General features: G+C 41.9%; 1 protein-coding gene and 1 long non-coding RNA gene across 3 annotated transcripts in view; both read right to left on the bottom strand.

Moving 5' to 3' along the window:
* Nucleotides 1–11,472, bottom strand: part of cdon (cell adhesion associated, oncogene regulated) — a 34,847-nt gene extending 23,375 nt beyond the window's left edge. For both annotated transcript variants that reach the window (XM_053320544.1, XM_053320545.1), the window contains exon 1: nucleotides 10,975–11,472. The gene's annotated coding sequence lies outside the window, so the exon portion shown is untranslated. The remainder of the gene's footprint in view (nucleotides 1–10,974) is intronic.
* A 1,471-nt stretch (nucleotides 11,473–12,943) lies between these two features.
* Nucleotides 12,944–13,880, bottom strand: LOC128360177 (uncharacterized). The gene is made up of 3 exons (XR_008321480.1): nucleotides 13,849–13,880; nucleotides 13,152–13,261; nucleotides 12,944–13,008 (listed from the first exon to the last, which is right to left on the bottom strand). It is a non-coding gene; the product is annotated as an uncharacterized LOC128360177 (long non-coding RNA).
* Nucleotides 13,881–18,097: the final 4,217 nt, after the last annotated feature.

Below are 18,097 nucleotides of genomic sequence, written 5' to 3'. Positions count from 1 at the left end.
AGTACAGAGTTAGAGATAAAGGTATTAAAGGGTAAGGGAGCAGTGGGGTGTGAGAGAAAGAGCAAGTCTTTTCTGGTATGATGGTCTAATCTGACCTGCGCACTGAAGCTGATTCACATGCTATACCCCAAACCTGTCTGCACTCGCCCCACATCTCACTGACATAAGATCTGCAGTGCACACATTCCTCAGCTCCACAGAGAAAGAGAGAGAGAAAGAGAGAGGCACAAGAGATGGGAGATCAATTCAAAACAAAAAGATGAGAGGCAATGGGGGAAACAGCATCTAACCATAAAGCAAGGACTCTCTGTCTGTCTGTATGTATGTCCTTCACATATCTCGAGAACTGGTCATCCAATCTACTTCACACTTGGCGGCCATAACCCTCGCGGCCCAAAGATAAGCAGTGTCAGATTTGGTGCAATTTGGAGACGCAACAGGTTCAATAAACTTTGAACAAACAAGCAAACAGCAAGCCGCTCAGTTCTGTGTCTGAGTGCTGAGTGTGCAGAAGTAGGTTGGAGTGGGATGGAAATTAATTTGGATTAGTCTGAGTGGATATTCTTACTCAGGGTAAAATTTGAGAAGTTGGAAATTGCAAAGGGTCTGACTTGAAATGGCTAAATGATGTGTGTTATAGTCAAAACTACTGAATAGAGTGTGAGTGTTCATTAAACCTTCAAATCCCTGCATGAGTTGTTTTCACCCAAAAATATTTATACTTCAGATTCTTCATACTCCATAATAATAAAACCATAAGCATGAGCTGGCGATCTAAGCTGTATACCATGTCGGAGAAAGTTTTTTTTTTCACAGGGCACGCTCTAAAAAGAGAAAAATAGACAGCGAAAATAGAGCTTTTAATCAAGAATGGACAGACTCTGAGGCTACTTCCCACGGGCAGCTCAAAACCAGTATGTCTCATATAAGCACAAAGCTTTTGAGCAAATATACCCACTCCAATGATCCAAACTGAAGCCACAGAAAATAAACGATCTAAGAGCCCAATATGATGGATCCACTTTATTTTAGAAGGAGCATTTTTTTTCAAAGGCTCTGTTTTTCTATTTTATTTTTAAAGGCAGCCCACATTATACATGATATGAGAAAAGATTCACTATTACAGCATTTTACATCTGCATTCAATACAATGTTAGTTTCTTTCATGTTATAGGTATACATATATTCATTCACACCTCATTAATTTATCTACAGGACAGTATTAATTTTTCTACTATGTACTGGAGGCCAAGCAATCAGCCCGTTATGAACAGGCACTGCACTAGTATGAGAGAAAATAGGAAGAAAAGCTCTCTGGGAGAGGAGTAAATGGAGATGGGGGTATAAAGAGGTGAAACATTCACTGGGAGGTGAAAAGTTGCCAAGCCTCGACTCATTTCTCCTCCCTCTTTTTTTGGCTCAAAGATAGAGACGTAGAGATAATGGCTGAGCTCGTTTCCGCGTCTGCCAAAAACTGACTGATGATTCAGCCTGACTACATTCAGCTCAGCCCAGAAACTTGGGAAGAGACTCCCGAGAGAAGAGACTCCAGGGGACCATTATGGGCTTCTTCTATTGGTCTGGGTGAGCCCACTGAGGCAGCCTGGGGCCAAAGAGGAAACTAATGAATGGAAACACTGGGCCTCTGGTACAGCCTAACTCTGTCTGATTAAAGACTGAGACGTTATTAAAAGTAGGACAGACTTAGAGAAGGAGAATGAGCAAAAAAAACAGATAGAAAGCAAGAGAGAGAATAGAAAAGAGAGGCATGATTTGAAATCAACCAAGGGGATTAGAAGGGGGTCCTTTTTGTTTTACAGTGACAATTGAGGAGCAAATCACATTCGAGGAGTTTAGTCGATCCATAATAAAAAATAACTGCCTGACATCCTGCAGAAATGGTAACACAAGTCTCCTAAATAACTCATTTAAGTATGTGTGAGTGTGTAGAAGATAAATTAATCGCTACTTAAAGGACAGTCTGCTTCTCAGACACTGGTGTGTGTTGGTGTGTGTGTGTGAGTCGGCGGGAGTACACAGCATCAGCAGTCCGGGAGGCGCAGGGTGACATCGGGGCCAAGCTGGTCCCAGAGCCCGGTGACGGCACAGCCCTGACGACAGTGCCGTGGTGTGGGATCAGACGAGAGGAGGAATGAAAGGAGAGGCCCCGGGGGATCAGACAGTCACATCCCACAAAGCCCTGTTTACCAAGGACATACATTCCCTCAAACCCCTCCCTGCACCTCCTCCTCCCCCTCCAACGCCTCCGTTCACCAAAGCCCGACCCTCCCAAAGTGCCAGGGCCGGGACCTGGGAGACAGCGTTAATTCCACCCTGAGGCTTGTTGGCCGAGGACACAAACAGAGAGTGGAGTGAGGGGAGAGAAAGGGAGGGTGGTAGAAAGACTAAGACTGAGGGGAGAGAGAGAGAGTGGGCACTGAATGGTACAGTATGTAAGACCCATCTTAATTGGAGATTGTTCTGCAATGTCTTGTTTTTCCTGGGAATCGGCGAAGGGGGGAGACAGGAGGGTGGGGAGGTACGGTTGTTTCCCAAGGTCCTGAACAGCAGGATTAACCACAGGGGTGAAACTCAATAGTGGCCTCGGACACTGGAAACAGATCCCTGGGTATCACCACCATACAAGGCCACCTCAAGACCTTTTGCAAAGCGCATGTAACTAACAACCCTTCCCCATTGTTGGAGCACTCTGGGCCCTTCCGGCTGATTTCACAGGCCTTTGAGCCCACAGGGGAACGTCTGCTCAGACGAAAAAGGTAATTCTGATCGAAAGGAGGAATGCACAAGAGGGCCTTCTTGCCCGCGGGGCCTGGGTGTGTTATAACACTGATCTCCAACATGTGCCAAGAGTCTGATTCATCACGCCAGGTGAGAGGGGAGCTGGGATTGTGAAGCCACGGCACTGGGGCAGAAGAGGCCACAGATTCACATTCCTCAAAATCAGCTTTGATTAGAGAGATGATGGGAAAAAACGCGTTGATGCAGGGGAGGAAAAACCATCACGTTTGCCAAAACGAAAATGTCCGAACCTTTCTCTAGGGGAGTCAGGACGCTATCTGTGTTTCTAAATGCTGTTGTGTGGGCTGTGAACTATGGGCATGCAGTGATCTGATCCAGCCACCCCCCACTCCTCTCCCCTCAGTGCAGTCTCCAGTCCCTCCCCAGCTCTCCTGGATTCCATCACCGCTTGTGTCTCTACGGCAACAAGCGGCAAGGAGGCAGACAACAGTGTCTGTTCAGTCTCCTCCTGATAGGTCCCTGGCTGCTGACCAAAAGCACTTTCAAACTAAAACATATATTAAATAATGTAATTTCAAACATGTGCAACAAAAACAAAATGACACAGTGTACAGATAGATAGTAAGAAGAAAGTCCAGAGCAGAAAGAAAAACTCAATTGGGGTTGCTTTGAGGGTGTTTTTCTCAGCTTTGTTTGTCACTTGAGAGGCGTGAGAAAAGAAAGTACACACAGAGTATTTTCATTCCTCAGAGTGATGAATTGACTCTGCAAATATAATGGAGTGATGGCCGTATATTCATGGAGGGTGGGGGGTTAGAGGGATTTACGGGACAGCAAGTCTTGTCTGCGAAAACCTGAACTCTGCCGCCAGCCAGCAGAACAAAAACAAACATGTGTAAAAAGGTTATTAGTCTTCTTCACCAATTCCACAAATCTCTTGCAAAAACCCAAACAAACAAACCAGCTCCCCTTGTACGTACAAGTCTGACGACCCAAAGCTAAATATCCAATCCTAAACAGAGTGTGTAAATGCTTTATTTAGTTTGTCTAAATGTTTATCCGTCTCGCCTTGTAACACTCCACGCTTGTTGTGCGGCAATCGAGAGATCACAAAACAAACTTGGTGGTGATACATCAACACACACATCATCCGAGTTTCCACTTCTGGCTCTGGGTCAAATAGTAAAAACCTCTCCAACATGTTTAGGGTCCAGGCCGCTCAGTGCTGCAGTGTTAGAGGTGAGAAGAGCTTTTGGCAGATGATGTAGTGCCAGTGACGCTGCCAAAAGAAACACAACCTTGTGACAACAGCGAAACATTGCAATAATACAGAACCGGTGGCATATACTAACTCAGTGTGTTCTTTGTGTAGATTTCTGTGTGTTTGCTACTGTGTAAGAGCACCGCAATGACATGACAGTGATTTATTTTACTTGATTCAAGTCAGTCAAACCAGAGACGTGTTTCCATTCATCACGAGGCACAAGAAACACGCCCCACCGTTTGCACAGTATCTGATCCATCTCCAAACATTCACAGAAGAATCCAGCAGGCAGAAGCATCCATATGTTTTATTCTTCTGGCTTAAATTCCTCCTCTCACTTTGAATATCTTTTATAAATAAAAAGGTTCTGCTGCTCCCTAAGGGGGGCCACATCTCGGTGCAGGGATGGCCCAAAATGGCACCCTTAACCACAGGCCTGGAGGCAGGCAGCGGCACTACCCACACTGCCTCACACTCTGATCTGGGAGAAAAACAGCCCTTCAAACAAGTAGCCTGTTTGTCAGCCAGAGGGGAGTGCCAGCCACTACTTTTGCCTTAATATAGTCTTGCTGATCCTCGCGCTGGCTTTTAAACAGCACACACATTCTGGTTCGCACAAAACCCATGTCAGATGTGACTTATTGGTTCAACATTTGAAATAGAAAGCTGCGGTCGCTTGCAGTTTCAGAAAGAAAAAGACAGTAACTTTTGGGGCCCACACTGAGGTGACGGACTAAGTCAAGCATATTTAGTGGGGTCAGTTTTCAGGAAGGGAAAAAGAAATGAATCTTGCAAACAGGAAAGCGCTGGAAAAAAAAATCCCCTCGCATGTTCTGAAATACTTTGTTTTGAACTGTGAGAGCTGTCAGCAAGGGATCGGATCAGAAGTTCACTCCCTGAAATCTTCCCTAGGGCTGAGGAATCAATAAGAAACCTACATGAGACACAGGCAGTGGAACAATGGGTCTCATCATGTATTTGCTTGACAATAATGAGAAAAATAGTTGTTTTTGGTGAGAGGCGAGTTGAGTTGTGTAAAAAAATGCCACGTCAAACCCTCCTTGGAGAACTTTTTGTTCTTTCGCATACATGTGGTGTTCTGCATCATATTAAAGGCACATACATTATAGCTACATGAGCCAAAAAGCATTCCCTAGGACGATTATGAGCACATAATAAAAAGGCATTTACAGAAAATAACAAACTTCAAATTGTAAGGCTAGAAAAAGACTTGCACCACGCTTCAAACAGCCAGCAGAACCGACAAAGTGTTTTTCAGCCTGTCATGGTCTTTTGGTCTTTTCATCAAGCCAACCAGCTTCAGTACGTATCGAGATTTGATCTTTCCCTACATCATTTTTTCCTTCCAGTAAAAATCATGCTCTCTATCAAAATGTGTCCCGTGTCACACAAACTGCTCTTGACCATCTGCTGGCGAGGTATTTTCACTATCTGCGACCGCCTAGACAGTGTGTTTTTCTTCAAAGCACCATGTGTGTGGTATTGGTTTACATTCCCTTATCATATTCAGAACAGACATATATATTTAGTTGAAGCCTGTATTTCCATTACATTAACACAAAACAAACCGTCTTCAGAGAAGAAGCAGACCTCCGATCCCCTGCCTATCTCCGAGCCTGCACGGCTTCGCCCCGCTGAATTTTCGGTGGCTGGCTAGAACATCTGTTTCTGCTGCTCCAAAAACTGTTTGTTTGTCTTAACAATTACGCCCTGATGTTTCTCATTTCATTTTTCGAATCTCTCAAAAGTCATTATCCAGTTTCAGGTCCTTCCAGGTTCTGAATCTTTTAGAAACTCAATACGACCATCTGTTGAAAGCTGCTGTATACATCGAGCTACAGTCAGCTCACCTTTGACATTTCGGAGGAGCTTTACCAGTGGAAGCATGCAGCCTATCCGTAACATCCTGGAGTAACATGCTTGCATAGTAGAGCGAGTCAGTGCTGGGCTGTTTGGATCATCTGTCAGAGTCGGGGGACATAGAAGAAATAGGAAGAGGGGGCGGGGGGGGTGGTCCCACTGAGAGACATATGTGTTGTGTAGTTATAATGACAGTGAGAATGCGGAGCAGATAAGAGGTGCTACTAACGACAGCTCTGTATAAACACGAGTGACACCTTCTGCTACTGCGTTTACCTTTGCGGCTACTTCAACACAGAGTCAATTCCATTCACAGAGAATAAATTTAGGGAGGGAAATGGAGGGTGGAAAGTAGTCTTTTTTTTTGTTAGCACTGCAGCTGTAGGGTGCACTCACCAACTCAGCAGTCACAAGAACTCAAACTCTTTTTCTGACCTGCCCATCTTTTCCCATCGACCCCTGCACATAGCTGCTGGGTGTTGTCAATCAGCACCCTCTGACTCCTTGAACATGGGGGGGGACCCTTTGGCAAACTGCCCAAAACTCCCCTCTGTCCATCTAATGGGGCATGAGCTGTGGGTCTGTCCTTGACGAATGGGAGCTGAAGCTCACAGGGGTAAAGGCCAGCATTAGAAAATGGGAAAGACGCCGCAGTATGACTCAATCCCTGAGCAATGGGAGTAAAGAAGGAGGGTAATGTGTCAATAGTGTGTTTGGGAATAGTTGTTAGGAGGGTCAAACATCAACCACAAAACAGTCAACTTAACTCTGCTTTATTATACTAAGGAGATGAAGTGGATTAGCCATCAGAGATTTAGAAAAATGATTAAGACTTAATTCCACTGGTCAAAATATTGAGACGATGATGAAAAACAAGGCGGTTGGTTCGAAATTCAGATTTCTCACCTCTTTTATGACTCTCAGAACATTTCCCTCCAACAAAAGGTTGATCCTTTAAAAGCAGTAATATGACAGATCACAGCGGGAAACCAAATAAACAACTGAACCACATTGTAATTTAGGGTTTAAACTCACTTCCATTCACTTTAAGGCCACGGTAGTCTGACTCACCGGGTGTAGACTGTGGGTATAACCCGCCATTGGCTGACTATTTCAGTAGCATGTGTGTGACCATTTCTCAAAATCCCATTCCGGACAGCAAACAACAACAATATCCTCAAAGCTAGCAACTTAAACACTGAAAATGGCAAATTTGATGTACATAAAAAGGTAAATCTGCTTAGTTCTTTCAATGATTTTGCCATTTTAATGCCAGGTCTCATCTCTCCACATGTAAATGCTCAAACAAAACAAGATCCCCCACCCACACACACACACAAGTACACAAGGACACCATCAATGCATCCTGCCACCACCACCACCCAAGACGATTGTGATTGGTTTAAATAAATACAAAACAAGCCAGAGCGTACTTAAGTCACCCATCTAGGACACACCCTCTCCTACCACACTCACCTCACATACATATTCATTCACTCACATTCTCTTATAGCTACAAATGGGGCTGCAACTTACAACTGAAATTGTATTTTTCTTTATGATTAATTGATTTAAATGTAAAAATAAAACCCTAGCCACCAATAATATTCAATCTAAAAAATATATAAAAACAGGAAAAAAATCAGCAAGTTTTAAGGAGCTGAAACTAGCAAATATTTGGCATTTTTTTCTTTATAAATGACATCTTATTGATAATTGATAATCAAATGTTATCAAATATTTTTCTCTCAATAATTAATCGACTAATTATATCAGCCTCATCATCGTTACTATGGAAATTCATGCTTTACCTCAACTGCTGAGAAGAGTCTTATTGCAGTTCCGCAGACTTAGTCGACACAACCCCCAACCAATGTTTTTACCCTAACACTAACCATGACAATCCTCGTGCCTGAACCTAACCGAGCAGGCGTGCCGTGTAATAAAGTGGGTGTGTCGTGTAGCGTACCACTGTGAGTCCGCAGATAGACCTACTTGCAACTGCTGCTATTCCACATCCATTTGTCATTGTTGGAGCGCAAGTGGTTGTGTGATTATAATACTGCATCAGAGCCATTATGAGTGCAGAGGCTGGTATCATTACACATGCTTACATTCAAATTGCCCACTTAACATAGTTCTCCTACAGCAACATGTGTTTATCATTAGCGAGCACTCTAATGGCTCAAACATTATTCGAGCACACTTAATGACATCGTTGTGCTTTGTTCGGGTCTGTCAGATAAGAGTCGGTCCACTAATGGTTTATTAATTTCCCTGTGAGTCACAAAAACACGCTGTGAAAACTAAAGAATGACTCTGAGCCTCTGTCGTTGTCAGACTCAATCACATTCCCAATAAGTAGTTATGGCAGGGGGAAAAACCCACCCATTAACAACGTGCTCTGTTATACTAAAAATAATGAATGCATCCGTATGTTCAGCTTGAAATACAACATCTATTGGTAATGGAGCTTGGATTTCTGGATCTGTTTTGCTGTTCAAAAGACTTTTTGTTAAATGTTTTATGAAGAAAAAAACAGCCATACTTGAAGACAATCTGATCCAAAAAAAGTCTAACGGCAAGACATATTTCTACAATATGAACCATAACTTTAACTGTCATATTTGCATTCCGGGTCCTTCAGAATCAAAGAAGAAGAACTTCTATCCTGCTCGATATTGTACACAAACACACGGAGAAAAACCAATGTTGGAGAGGCACAGAGCCAGTTTTTCCACAGACTTCAGGACCAGAATGCAATGCAGCCACAGCACACACTGCGAGCGGGGGGTGAAAGTTATTCTAGGAAATGTGGGAAATGACTGAGTGAATTAAGTTAAAATGGTTGAAGGAAAGTGGCCACAAAAAATAAATAACAACACCTTGATATTTAAAAAATGAAAAAACCTCTTCCTGGAACAGACTCAGTATCAAAAAGCTTTGTCTTTTAAAGTGAGCACCGTCAGCACAAAGAGCAAATCTCTCTCTCTGACCCTGTCAAAAGCTCACCCAATATTGGGGAGCACTGAAAGGATTTGAAAGCCATCGGAAGTGTCTTCTTGTCCCCCACTGATGCAACAATGTGCGAGCAACTGTTTGAACTTGAAAAGTGTTTTATCTGGGAGCAGCCATGTGTGTCCCACTGACTGGATGTCATGCATTTGAGGAGGGATTCAAGACTTTGCTCTCAATAACTTTTAAGTGTTCAGTTTTTCTGAGAGTTGCCCCTATGTAACAAAAGTCCCTGTGAAGCGCTGATGATAGGGGTTAAGAGCAGCAGAGAGAGAGAGAGAGAGAGAGAGAGAAAGAGAGAGAGAGAGATATGTTTCTGGAGCCACATCATTACTATCACTTTTACTTTGACTTTCTTTTTCATTTCTGTTCAGAAACACACAAGAAAAACCTGGATTATAACTGGCTGAATATTTACGATTCTTAACATTTATGTTGCATCTTTTATTATTTTTGAATGAATGGTGTGTTTTGTACTTCACAAAGTTTTTGCAACAAAAGCACAAAACTATCTTTATTTATTTGTATTTGAATGAAGAAATATGACATTTTAACAATGGGGACTTCTCTTAAAATGACTTTTTAAAAATCTGTGTATGATTCAAAAATGATGCTATCCTCAAAGTGCCTGAAGTGCAGCAGAGCAGATCATAACACTGCATGACTTAAGTAAAATCAGCTTGTACACTCAGTCCTGGGCTTTGACTGAGGGAAGTTTTTTGACTAATCTAGCATTTTTTGTTTTTGTTTTAGAAATATTTTCCCCATGGAAAAGATTAGAGGAAGAGACAGACACTGAAGAAATGAATGAAACTGAATCTGTTTGATGATCTCGATCAGACTACGCTCACACATCTGCACTCTCTCGTCTGTAAAGATTCATCATTTAACCTCTAGTATTCTTATCATTTATGTGACCAAACTAAAGCTTTAATGTCACGCTGAAAATCAGATAAATGCACATTCCTCATCGCTAAACAGTGGCACCTTCATCTGAGCAGGCAGGTACAGTTTCTTTTCAGCTCAGTGATTTCTGCACTTGCCAAATCAAAGCACTTCTAAAATGGATTTACCAAAACCAACATTTACGACACCCTCAGGGGACCAAACTGGTTCTCTGTCTTCAGAGAGAGAAAAAATAAAACTTCAAATATTAGTCTAAACCTCCATGTTCCTGCACAGTGGTAAACATTAGAACAAAGTAAATGTTTCACATATTCCCAGACTCCAGTCCATTTTCACCTTTTATGACCATGACACCAATGTGTCAGCTGAGGGACATATTTGCCATTTCTAAAAATGTTCTTTCAACTTCAATACAGCCCTCAGGCCATCTGATTTCGACTTAAATGTGCACTGAAGCGTTGCCTTCCAGAGCTGTTTACCAAACAAATATTTAGGCTCTTTCTTGTATGTCATTCACCTCAGAGACAACCAAGCTGAGCTGTGTCAGAATGCATAAAGATAGCAGATAATGGTTGAATAATGGCCAAATGCTATCTTAAATGCTTTAGGGTGTATTTTAGCAGAACACACAGTATGGCTTTACTGAGAAATGCTGCTCAAAACAGTCTTGTATGAAGATTTACTTATTCTGTGTGTAGGATATAATCAAAACAGTCCAAACTACAGTACAACACTGTATTCTGACACTAATCTGGGGAGGGGGGTGTAATTTTAAATTGTGTGTTGTAGGTGTTTTCACTGTATGGAGCATATTAAAAGTGAGGCTATATATAAGTTATTGTAGATATAGCTTATAATGTGGGAGAAACACATAATATTCATCTCCGGACACGGGCGCCCCCGTTTACCAGACTGCCACACAGACGGCGCATGCAGTAGGTCTCCACTTTCACCACAATACAAAGTTTAGAGGACAGTGTAAAGTTTAGAAAACACATTTAACCAGCACTGTGGATATATCTGCTTCTTAACAGTCACTTTTTCCATCCAGAGAAGCCCAGCTTGCCTATACCTTCCCCTCTCCCAGTCTGCCAGCCAGCCAGCCAGCGAGCCGGCCGGGCCGGGACTCCCCCTCAGTCCGTGCTTACCTCTCTTACAGGAGGGAAAAAGCTGCGAGCCGTCGGTTGTATTAACAGCAAAACGCATTCTTCTGGTGGCAAATCCGTACGGGGCCCTCCATTTCACTCGGGCTCAAAGTGCGTGGCAACGGGAGAAACATGAAAACAGCCAGACGTGGAGAGTGGAAGCAAATGAGAGAGATAGAGTGGGGAAAGAGAGAGTTTTCAAGCCCCGCAGAGCAGCGCAGTCTTCGGGGCCAAGGTGCGACAACCTTCCTCTCCTCTCCTGGGTCTTAACTCGAGCTTGAGGTGGTGGTGGAGAGTTTTCTGCAGGGAAGTCCGTGTTTCAGAGTAAAAGCGTTTACGTCCCGGTTTCTCTCTGTCTCTCTTTCATACACACATACACATACACACACTCTCTATGTATCCTCTGTCTGTCTCTCCCGTTATTGTACACTTCTTCTCCCCCCTCGGTCTCCGTCTCTCTCTCTCTGTGTGTCGCTGCCTCCTCTACATACGCATCTTTGAAGCCAGTGTCGAGTTGCTCAGCAAATCATGGCAGCGGTGAGGCTGGTCGTCAAAGCAGGAATGTCCCAGCCCCGCAGTTCAATACGGCTCGAAGAAAAAAGGAGGGGAGGGGGCAGAGGGGAGTGTTGCCTGTACATACTGCATTAAGAAGTTTTTACAATCCCAACGAGAAAGAAGGGGGGCACTTCCTTCTTCCTCCTTTGCGCACCTGTATTGTGATCAGGATGTAAACCTACCTGAAAACTTGTTTAATGCTAATTTGATGATGTAGGAATTAATTAAATCATAGTTAGCCTACTGCTTTCATTTCCAGCATGGTCACATGTGTTTTAAAAAAGTAGCATTAATTAATAATCATAAGAAAACCTAACACAGATGTGAATAAATAGTTTGTTCCCAGAAAAGCACAACTCTAATCTTTACAGCTGACATCAGTTTGACACAAGCACCAAAGTAATCACGTAATGGAAATCTGTGTCAGCATACAAGAGAAGAATGAAATGCCAAAGATAACAAAAAATGTTTATCATTAACTACATGCCTGAATTTAAGTACTTACATGGTTTTACTTATTTTTAAATTGTCAAGAACAGAATAAAAAACAGTGACGTATACACACACACTCAGTAGTGTTAATATTTAAAGCTTCACTAACTGAGAGTAAATCTGACTCTGTTTCAGATAATAATAGTTGAATCAATGCAACAGCACAAATTCCAACATTGCTTCAAAGACACAAAAGCAGTACTTTTTTCTTTAAATTGAGGACTACACTTTGCCTTGTAGATTAAACCAGCTCTTACTGGGCCCATTAAGTTGAATTAAGTGTGACAGGATCATCTTGTTGTTATAATTAAACAAAATATATCTTGTTACAGTATATTTTTGACTGGAATGACCTCCAAACTCCATGTGTTGAAGAGCAGAGGCCCACCTCCTTCAGTTCTTCTTCTGACGTTCCTACTGTAAATGACTTTAGCCCCTTCCCTTTGTATAATTCCCCCTGTGTGAGAAGTGGGTGTCATTTTATTTTGGCCCATTTATCATCCTTATCCATCCCATTATTTCTTCTATTCTTTTGTTTGGATCTTTGTTTCCTGCTATAATGTCTGTCATCAAATCAAATGTATTGATTTCAACGAACTGGCACCTAAAATTAGTTGTTTTAAGAGTGAGTGCTGCCAGTTTGAAGTTGTGTCAAACTAAACTCTCTTTTGTTTATTTATATGATAGGAGCTGGAGCGTGCAGTAGAATTAACATAGAGGTTTTGTTTCCCTGTTTATTTGTCAGAATAAAAAAGGTCAGCCATACAAAAAAAGATCCCAATGTCCCAGCATCTTTTCTATCACACTAATACAACACAGAAGCCCACCGGTTACATAAGGTTGTGTAGGAGGGGGTTGTTTGAACAGCTAACAGCTACGGGTCATTTCTGGCATCTGAACTGTTAGTTGGATTGGCTAAATGTTGGTTGGTTCTGGCTGTTTCCTCATCTCTAGGTGAGACGCCTTCACAGAAAGGCAGCGGAGAGGGAACTGCAAGCATAAAACAGTCATCTGTTGTGTGTATGGGCATGAGTAAACAACGTAATTATCTTTGAGGCAGTAATTATGCGCTCCAGCATTGGCTGGGCGGTGGCGGCGGGCCCACCCTGTCTCAGACAGCAGGTGTAGCTCACCATCTGACAGCTGACTCCTATGGAAGGTGTGATCCAATCCTCCAGAGACGAGGTCGACCCACTGAGGGCCTTCAGGCGGTCAGGGCCAAAGCCAACAAACCAGCAAACCTCTGACACAGAAGAAGAGGGAAAACAACATGGAGGAGGTGGTGGAGATGGGCCTGATGAAAGATGGATGCTTCAACTGTTTTCACTCACGGAAAGTGGACAGTCCTGCTATTTTTCTTTTTTAACTTTTGTTTAACTGTGCCAGTTTTCTGTCAGTGTGACGTATGCTTTTCTTTCTTCTTAGTTTTTTTCTCTAGGTACTGTCAATTCACTTTTCAGCACTGCTCTCTAATGAGGCATACTGAGTTTTAGTTCTATAATAAATAAAGCAGTAATAAGCTGTTGGTTAGCCAAGTTGTAAAAAAAAAAAAAAAATCCTTTTCACAGGTGTGTACAAATGCCTCTACAGGTCTGACCTCACAGTACCTATACCTAAATCAGTTTATTGATAACTTATTCATGTTTACTGTATTTTGGCATATCACCACCACCCTCACTCTTATGTAAAGCACATTGTTAATGCTGTTGTGTAATTACTTTTTAATATTAGTAGTAAATCTTAACAGTTTATGACATCTATTACACTTAAGTAAACTCATTAAGTCAAGTAAATTTTATTTATATAGTGCCAAATCACTACAAACATTACACTTTTTCTTTGGCATGAGCATCAAGCAGGACAGTCTGCAACCACAATCCACGGAAGCCCACAGTCTGAAACCACGCGGTCCACTATATCAAGCCATACAAAACCTATGAGACGAGAAGAGCAAAAACTCCAAAGTAGATGCCAAGTTAGTAACATTAATAGTACATGAATGCATACAGACAGAGAGGGAGAGGAGGAGAGAGGAGCTCAGTGCATCATTGGAAGTTCCCCATGGCAGTCTAGGCTTATAGAAGCATAACAACGGGCTGGTCCAAGGCAAGCCTGAACCAGCCCTAACTATAAGTTTTATCAAAAAAGAAACATTTTAAGCTTATTCTTGAATGTAGAGAGGGCGAGATTTTACTCAATCTCAAAGATCACTTGGTTTTGATAATATTTATGGTAGTCTTCTGGTAGGATCTAATACTTTTGCCTTTAACTCATATTTTCAATCTGTCATTACAAAAAGGTGTTGTTCCTGATTAATTAAAAATAGCAAAAATCATAATGGTATACAAAGATGGTGATCCAGCTTTGTCTGACAACTACAGACCAATTTCAATTTTACCTGTAATAGGAAAAGTGTTGGAAAAACTTGTTTATGAAATTTAACAATCTTAGTTTTCTCTTTTTCCTTTAATGTAATCCTCACACTGGAGAGTGCCTGGAATAAGAGGGTTTGGAGAGGGTTTTTTGCACTTCTCCAACACATTTCATGTTGCATGTGTGTATGTGTAAACTAAAAAAATTTAAAAATAAAAATAAATAGAGATTGTGCCTGTCTCTGAGACTTGAACTGGAAGATGGATCCACAGGAGAGGAGCCTGATAGATGAAGGCTCTTTTGGAGACTCTAGGATCCACAGGTAATCTGCATTGTAGGAGCGCAGTGTTCTAGCATGGTAATAGGGTACTATATGAGCTCTATAAGATATGATGGTGCCTGACCAATAAGGGCTTTGAATCTGAGGATAAGGATTTGAGCCAGTGCAGAGAAGCTAATATGGGAGAAATGTGATCTGTTTTTACTAGTAGTCAGTACACATGCAGCAGCTTTCTGAATCAGCTGGAGAGTCTTAAGAGACTAATCGGGGGAAGCCTGATAATGAGTAATTGCAGTAAAAGTAACAAATGTGTGGACTAGTTTTTCTGCATCTTTTTGGGACAGGATGTGCCTGATTTTTTTTCAACATTTTGTAGGCGAAAAAAGGCAGAAATTTGTTTAATGAGGGAGCTGAAGGACATACCCTGATCAAAATAACTCCCAGATTCCTCACAGTGTTGCTGGAGGCCAAAATTATGTTTCATCTAGGTTCATTTGGCTTCATTGACAAATATAATTGTGTATCATCAGCATATCATTGAAAATGTATAGACTATTACCTAATACTGCCTAAAGGAAGCTTATATAAGGTGATAAGGTGAATAGTACTGGTCCAGAACCACTCACAGAACCAAGCACCAGAACACCTTGTCTACTTTTCGTGTGCATGGAGGATTCATCTTAAATGTGTACAAACTGAAATCAATCTGATAAATAGGACTTAATACGGTTTCTTTAATGCCAATTAAATGTTCCAGTTTATATAACAGGATATGTTGGTCAATGGTGTCAAATGCAACATTAAGATTTAACAAGACAGAGAGAAGTCCTTTGTCTAATGCAAATAGGAGGTAATATGTAACGTTTACCACTGCAGCCCCTGTGCTGTGATGGGCTCTTAATCCAGACTGAAAATCCTCAAATAAACTATTGTCATACAGCTGATTGGTGATTGCGTTCTCAAGGATCTTAGAGGGAAATGGAAGATTAGATATAAGTCTATAGTTGGCTAAAACACCTGAATCAAGAGAAGGCTTTTTAAGAAGAGAAGGGGTTTAATTACAGCTACTTTAAAGGACTATGGTACATAACCAATTAATAAACACAGCAGGCCTGATGGCAGAGGTGGATAAGCACCCAATAAATTGACTTTTTACAATATTGCAACCCAAAAGTTGTTTTTCTTAATATCTTATTACTATAAATACATAGTGTACTGACTGTTAATAATCATAATCAGTCACAATTTATAAACCCTTTATATGGTGTTTTTCACTTTTTCCCCTCATCGTCTTTAACAGAAGTGATTCATTTTCTTTTAGGTTGGTCTCTAAGTGACAACAACCTCTCTCTCTCTGTCTCTCCCTCTCTCTCTCTCTCTCTCTCTCCCTCTCAGGGTCAGGAGCTGGTTGGAGATGGAGACGGAGGCTCTGGGTTCAGAGGGGGGTGAGTGGGGTGATTGGACACAGTCGCATGTGAAAGGCCAGAGAGCTGCGAGTCCACAGGGAGCAGAGTCCACACACAAAAGGCCAGGGAGGGGCTCGGTGGGGGCGGGAGAAGCGACCAAGGAGGAGAGGCCACGCTGGGAACCAAAGCTGACAGCACAGACACTTCTCATCCACTGAGGGTTCGGCTGTCTCTGGCCCCCTGGGGTACATACTCACTTATCTTTGCAGAACTGCCAGCTTCACACTGTCGAGCCACAGCAGCCTCAGAGAGCTGCTCACCTAGAGCAAAAGCAGCAGAAACATTAAGCACACAAAGCAGCAGTGACCTCTGGCCCACATTTAACTGATATGAGGCCTGTTTCCTTAGTCATAGCACACCTGATAAAAATATCAATAGATTACAACACATTTAGGCAATACCAGATTACTTGTTAAAGATCATGCAGAGGTTGTAAAACACAAGCAGTTTACACATATACAGATTTCAAAGATTGAATTTCCTTGCATGATACCTGGATGGAGTTAAAGGAATGGAAATGGCAGGAGACATGATAACAAAGGCTTTGTGTCCCAAATTCGCAGGCTAGGATTGTTTGGAGTTGGTACCTCCAGCTTGCTGCCCTTTGCTCTGAGGATAATAGCCCCCAACCACTGTCAACAGAGTGTTTATGACCTGCAAAGCAGCACTCCGTTGTGTTGACTCTGTCAGCAGGGGCCTGAGGGACGCCTGACTCCTAGTGCTATTAAAAGGCACTTCCAGATAACAGGAGTGCCATCCCTCTGTTTGGGCTAGTCATGGTTTGTGGATTGGTCAGCAGGACAATAAACCAGAGCCCTAATTGATCTGACACCCAGATTTATGTAATTAAATTGAAAGCAGATGTTGTGTAAGATCGTAAAATGCCATGAAAAACCCCATCTTCCATTTTTCTTCATAAAGTGTTTTAGCATGGAGCAGGTCCATTTAAAAAATGTTCATATATTTAATTTCTAAGATGCTTAAACAAGCACAATTATTTTAAGCCATTTACAAGTTTGAATGAGACAAGAAAAACTGTGTGGGCGAAGAAATATACGAGAGTGAGAAAAATCACAATATTTTACAGCATAGACTAAAAAGATTTCCCCACAGGTGCGGTATATCTCATGACTTAGACAGGTGTGTGCAATGAGTGTGTGTGTGTGTGTATTTCTGTACGTGTGGGTATGTGGCTGCCGTGATGTGTGTGTGTGTGTGTGTGTGTGTGTGTGTGTGTGTGTGTGTGTGTGTGTGTGTGTGTGTTTGTGGATGTGTTAAAGAAAGAAAGACAGAGAGAAAGAGAAATTTGAAGGCACCCCTCTCCATCTGGTTTCTGCATCACTGTGGTAGGATCACATTATCCATCGTAGGCTCTCTGGGAATTTCATCAGTCTGTAACATCTCACTTATTCACACATCTCCCTGGGCTTTACCATGTAGAACAATCCTGAGGGTCCCTCCTGACATGGTGATGACCCGGGACATCCTCTGACCATCTTTAAAGCTTTTCCCGTCTGATATCATGTCTCTCTGAGAACTGTACGGGGCATAAAACTGTCTAAATTCCAGTTTTCACACGGTCCCTGTTTTGCCTGAGTTGTCCACAGCTCGACAAAATATGTTCAGACATAAATGCAGCTACTGCTTTGCCTGGATACAAGGAGAGTGGAAAGTAAAACTCTAAGGAGTTTAACACAAAGGTTGTTACTGTATAGTAGTTGCTTATGACTTTACCAAATTTTAAATAAGTTATAAAACACAAATACAATAATGTGCTCTTACTACCCTTAGATTCCTTTTTCATATTTAATGGAAAAAGTAATGATGATAAAATGGAAAAACTGCACATTTCTGGAAATGTATTATGTTAAAGGAAGATTTGAGGTAAAAATGAATTGTCAAAATATTCTCATATACAAGCTATACAAGTTCAAGCTGAGTGTATCCAAACTTATATTAT

Source organism: Scomber japonicus, chromosome 6, assembly GCF_027409825.1.
Source record: "Scomber japonicus isolate fScoJap1 chromosome 6, fScoJap1.pri, whole genome shotgun sequence".
Classification (NCBI taxonomy): Eukaryota; Metazoa; Chordata; class Actinopteri; order Scombriformes; family Scombridae; genus Scomber; species Scomber japonicus.
Note: the sequence above shows the minus strand (reverse complement) of the source record. Positions and strands in the feature narration are given on the sequence as shown.